The sequence below is a fragment of the Melozone crissalis genome, unplaced genomic scaffold (genome assembly GCF_028551555.1).
Source record: "Melozone crissalis strain CALT ecotype California unplaced genomic scaffold, PUWL_Pcris_2 ptg000027l_1, whole genome shotgun sequence".
Classification (NCBI taxonomy): domain Eukaryota; kingdom Metazoa; phylum Chordata; class Aves; order Passeriformes; family Passerellidae; genus Melozone; species Melozone crissalis.
The window spans coordinates 27,207,016-27,213,125 of NW_026535805.1; positions in this window are offsets into that span (position 1 = coordinate 27,207,016).

Here is a 6,110-nt window from a genome sequence, read left to right on the forward strand (position 1 = left end):
ATGCACGTTTCTAAATTCTAGGGTATTTTCAATCTTATTTATGTTTTAGTGTAGATTTAAATCTATGAATCCTACTTTGCTAGTGGTATAAAAATGTCTAAAAAAACCCAAACATAAAAATCCTAATATAGGATTTCTGTGTGAAATCAGTTTCAGGAAAGATTTGCAGAAGCAGCAGTGTTACAATTGCAATCAAAACCCAACAGCATATTACAAAGCTGTGTCTACTAAGCCTCTTTCTTTTAAAGAAATTTGTCACAATCTTATAACATTTTAGCAAGGGCTGAGCAAGCTCTTACTGGAGAGAAGGATAATCACAGTTTACAGGTTACTGGGGTCATGAAGAGTCTGGCCTATATATTTAATTTTTCAGGGTGGTTGTCATAGGAACATACATCTGTGATTTCATAATATGCACTGCTGTTACACATGTTGGCAGTTTCATTTACAAGCACTAATGTTTTCTTTGTATGTGCAAGCAAAGAAAGCCTTGAACACAGGAACTAAAACCATTATTCTTTATTAATAAGAATTAAGTAAAGAACATCAGAATCACCTCTTCTTCATGTCTCTGTGATGTTCTCTAGCATAGGCACAGATTTGGGTGCACGAGAGAGAGACAGTCTTTTAGTGGATGCAGCAAATCTGCAATTACCAAACTTGCCTCTGGCCTGAAACTGATCAAGTTCTGCAAGTTTTACTGTATTACCTCCAGTGGTGCTCTTTAACCAGCTCTTACTTGCCAGAATTGAGCTTATGGACTCTGGTTGTAGACAAAATAATGATCTATGAGCATCAACTGTGAAATCCAACAATAGATCTTAGAGATTATTATGGACTGATTTAAGTGAACATACATGTTAAAAAAGGGTGGCTTCACATTTCCCATTAGGAGAAACTTGATAAATCCCAGCTGCTTTTTCAAGTTCATGAGCTAGATTTCAGTACTCTGAAATGTGGATTTGTAAGGGGATAGAATGTAAGAAAATAAAGATAGTGTAGAAAGTAATCTTACCCCTAAGGAGTTGCAGCTGGACAGAGATTAGGAACAGGCCTGATTTCAACAGGTCACAGCTGTAACCAATGAGAAGAAGAGTGCTATAAAAGAGTGGGGTGAGAAAGGAAATGGAGTCAGTTGGCTGCTTTGTGAAGAGGAGTCAGTGTTCTGAAGAGCTGCCCATGAGAAAACACCAAAAAGGTATGAAACTTTTGCAATAGGAGACAACAATATGGAACCCCTGCAATAAGATGTCAATGTGGATTTTTATTTTGAAACTTTTTGCCCTTGAAACATTTGCCTTTATTTATTTTTCTGTATTTATTTTTTGCCTTTATTGATTTTTCCAAATTAACTTCTGAATGTGTCCTTCCTAAACTTAGGAGAATTAACCAGAGGAATCGATATGTCACAAACCTCTGTTTAAGTCTGGCAAACAGCAGCAGTGGGAGGGCAGTGCCTGTTGAGCAGTGGAACGTCTTGTGGTAGTCTAGATTTAAATGATACAGCAAGGCACAGCTGTGGGTGAGAACTTTCAGTAAACCACCTGACACAAATAGAGAAAGCAGCCAAGGGCACAAGTTCTGTGGTCTGTCAGGCCTTCTACTGTGAAGAGCTTGTACACTCTGTTCTGTCCTACTCTCAATAGGTCTGATACAAGTTGTGCTTCCTTGCAAGTCATGCCTCACTGACATCTTGTTCCCCACCTACTGATGTCTGCCTTAAAACCACAACCCATGCTCATGTCTGCAGCAATAGGTGCAAATATCTTTTGAAAAGGACGGACCTATGGATGTCTAGGGTTATCTCAGGAGCATGGCCTGTGAATGGCAAAACAATATGTCAAATTCAGTATAGTGGTAAAAAAGGTAAAGTTTTTATAAGAAAATACAGCAACATTTTCGCAGTGACTATGAATAAAAAAGCAAGAGTGATAGAATGCAGTAAAAAATAAAGAATAGCAAACTACAGGGAGGAAGTGCATTTTTAGGAAGTTTTTGTAGGTGGTGAAAAGCTAACTACAAATCTTAGCTGTAGACCTGTATTCTCATTTCCATGTTTCACATGTGTGTGTGTAACAGGTGGATGTTAACAAAGTGTTTTGTGTGGTCTATAACAGCATGATCTGAGTGAAGAGTAGAAGTAATCTATAGAGTTTTATTGTCATTCCTGTAGCACCATACTTTTTTTTTTTTAAGGAGTGCAAACATAGGAATGAGTCTACTAGCTCTGTCAAACTTCTGGGTATAGTGAGTATGTTGAAAATGCATAATCTTTTTAAAAAAAAACACCTAAGATTTGTGCACTTGCTCTTTCAGTGTGCATGCTTATCTGTCAGCAAATCTGACCATGAGGTATAGATCTCATCTAAATTGTACTGTTATGGAAACAAGCAGCCAGGCAGGGGGACTGGGCTAATGTCCCTGCAGAGGGATAAGCTGCAGCCTGAAATCAATCGTGTTAGGCTCAGTTTCAACATGTCAATCTAGGGAAAGCAAGGTTTCTGTGGTGTGTGTTTGACTTGGACATGGCACAGCTCCTGGAGTGGAGGGAACATTTCCATATCATGCAGTCCTGTCAGCCAAACAAATTTCCCACAGGGTTACATAAGATGGTCTAGGTATGCGTCATTTTTTATGTTTTCTCCATATAGTGCTGTTACTATCAATGAAATGTCAAAATCGTGATGTTCCTGTAAAAGAACTTTAAAAGAGAAGACCAATATCCTTATTGACAAAGAAAGCAGTTTTGACTTTTTAGCTGCTGGTTAATTATCCCTTCTCCAAAGCAGTCTCAGAATGTTCCAGAACTTTTCTAGCAGCAGTCTGAAGCCGTTGACAATTAAAAACTGTCTAGAAGATACTGGGAGAGAAAATGCAGGGAGATTTCTTCCCAAATCTCCTGAAATACAGGAGGGGTGAAGAGTTTATGTTGACATAGAGGTATTTTACTCAATGTGGACTTCCTTAAGTGAAGATATTTGAAGTGTAAAAAGCAAACAGATGAGAAAGTATAAACAAGGTTGCCATGTGATTTTGGCAGGCCCACAGTTACCATGACTATGGGCAACCTGTGTGGAGGCATGGGGAATACCAATGATCCCCTGTGTTATAGTAGCATTTGTGATCTGGAACAAAAACTCTCCAAGTGGAAAGGCTACAGAAGATCAACTGGAAAAAATATTTTGATGGCTTTTAAAACTTTATTATTGGTGATTTGGGTTTTTTGGTGGGGGAGTTGTGTGTGTGGTTTTATTTTTCTTTTTGTTGTGAGGATGTATGAGTTATATTTTTCTGTAGAAAAATATTTGTCCCAGGTTTTGTCTGCACTCTAGTGCTCAGGAGGTGGGAAGCCCCTTGAGACTGTGTTAATTGCTATTTCAAGCAATAAGTTCTCCAGTGTCTATCTTACTGGACCGTTTGTAGATCTTTGAGAAAAGCCTCTGTCATCAAATATGGCTGGGTTTTTTGATGGGGCCAAGAGGAAAGGAGTGAGAAGAGATTTGCATAGACTTGATTTGTGAAAACTATTTGAAATTACTAATTTTGCATTTGAGGGGAAACTTACAAAATTCCCATTAGAATTAGCTATGCTGAATTTAGTAGCTTATAGGGTTCTATCAAGATAAGGAACAGATAGTATTTAGGTTTAGAAATTTGATGAGAAAATTAATCCAGCATTCTATGAAATGCCATTGCTTAAAGTTCTCTCATTCTGGACTTGGCTTTTATTATATGGTTGTGTTTAGTTTTGCCAAAATAACTGCTGGCTTTCTGCACTGGTCAGTTGGCTAAGTAACAAAGATTTCAACAACACTCATTAAAGAATGATACACGAACAGGCATGCAACAGCCAATTTAATCTGTACTGTTATCAGTACTCTAGAGATACTTGTAAGTAATTGCAGTCTCCTCCTTCAGTACTATGGAAAAACTGTTAAACTATTATTACTAGCCTAAGTTTTAAAGCACTAATATATTCTAAACTATTCATTTCTATTATTAAATTTCATTATTTTAAAGAGCTTTCTGTAAATAATTAAAAAAAAATTTGCTTCAAATTGAAGAGCCAATCTAATTTATAGGTATCAATATTTATATTCTTAAAATACACAATTTTGAGCAATATTAACCAGTTTTGGCTGCTGGCACAAGTGTTGTTCCACTAAAACAAAATTTGTTATTGTTTACTGAAATAATTTTTTAATCCTCATATAGGAAGATATCAGGTTTTAAGTTATGAGAAGAGTATGATTGTAAAACCTGACTTAGCCCACAGCACCAGTGTTTTGTAGCCTTCTGTTGTTTACGGCCATCTGTGCAACAATAGTACTCTAGGGATATTTTGAAGGAAATCAATGGATACATTTTTATGTAGGTTGTAAATATATTTTCCAAAAATTTTCACAGTCACTGTGTCCAGTAGTTTTTGAACAGCACACAGAGGCAATAAATACATGGAGGTCCTCAGGATAGACATGGCATTAATTTGATTGAAGGACAAATTTGACAGGTCTGAGTTTAGAGCATTCTTAGCTCTAATGTGGCTGTGTCATTCCTCACAGTTATAAAAGAGACTCCAATAATTAGTATAGTGTTTGTGAGATCTGTGTAGATAAGAATACACTTCTGCTCTCAGCCTAATTATCCATCACCAGAACCCTTGTGCTGCTAAGGAAATCTAAGGAAACACACAGAATCAGCAGTTTTAGTTCTAATTTGATTTGGTGTTACCTTTTTGAAGTAAGCCCTTATTCTTTGAGAATGAGTTTTAATATGAGTGTGGAAGGAGGGAGAGGCAACTGACCCCTTGAACAGTTGGACTTCAATGATAGACCTAAAAAAAAAATCTTTGTTTTCTGAACATCATGAATTGCAGAAATCTTAGTGATCTGTTAGCTGTACCTTGGAGATTAAGATATATAGAGATATACATATGTTTGTGTGTATGACCCAGTGGTGGAGCCCCCATTTATCTCAGATGAAATTCAGTAAGAAAATAATTGAAAAACATCAATAGTACTGATGTTAAGCTAAAAAAAAAAAACAGGTGTGGTGGTGCATTCCACATCCCCACCCTGCCCTTTCCAGGCTGCAGTGTGAGAAATACTTGTTCATGACAACAGGATGACAGCTACTGTCATCAATTTAAATTGTGGAAATAACAGCAATTTAATCTTGATCACTTTAAAAAAAAAATTTGGAACATGCACAAGAGATGAAAAATAAGCCATGGAAAAGCACTCAATTTTAATGTTTAATGGACCAAAGGCTACTTATAGTTGTGCCAGTGTAAGCCAGTTGTCTGGCCAGTTGAACTGGAGCTCTCTCAGCGTAACAGAACAGAATCTATCTGTAAATTTACCTCTTTAATAAATGAGCCAGGTGGTTCACAAAACTGATCTTTCTAATGGCAGATTCAGTTGTGTCGGCTTTTTTTGTTTCTATTGTAGCAATATATAATATCTCTTATTTAGAGCTTGATTTCATGCACAGACCCCATTTAAGAAGCCTGCATTACTCTACATCGAAACCATAAATGAGAGAATTTACCAGAGATGATAGTGGCGTTCCAAAGCAATTACATACAAAGATTTGACTTCGTCATGGCATTAGATGTGCCTGTAGCATAAGAGGACAAACTTTAAATATCTGTGAGAAACCAGTGCAGTTTGATTGTTGCTCTGCAGTACTTTTGTAAACTCTCTGTACACGTTGAGCTACCTGCAAACGCACCTTCAGCCCTAATGGAGACCGCCTTTCTCTGTCGGAAGGCGGTGATTTAGGCTCGTAAATGTCCGCAAGAGCAGGACAGCGAGCATTGATTTTATACTGCTGAAGCGGCTCACTCTTAAAGCCGAACTAGCACTACTTGACGAGCGGTACGTGCACTCCGTCTCTGTGGTCTCAGCGAAACACGGCTTTTTCGCTCAGGGGAGCACCTGAGTGAGGGAGGATTTAACCCGACGTATCCGCGGTATTTCCCGCTGGGAAATGCGGGCTCCCGGCAGACGCGCTTCCCACCGCGGCCCGGGACGGCCATGGGTGGGACCGACCCGCCCGGCCCTGTCGCTGCCGGAGCGCCCTACCTGCGGCGGGGCGGCGCAGGAAGG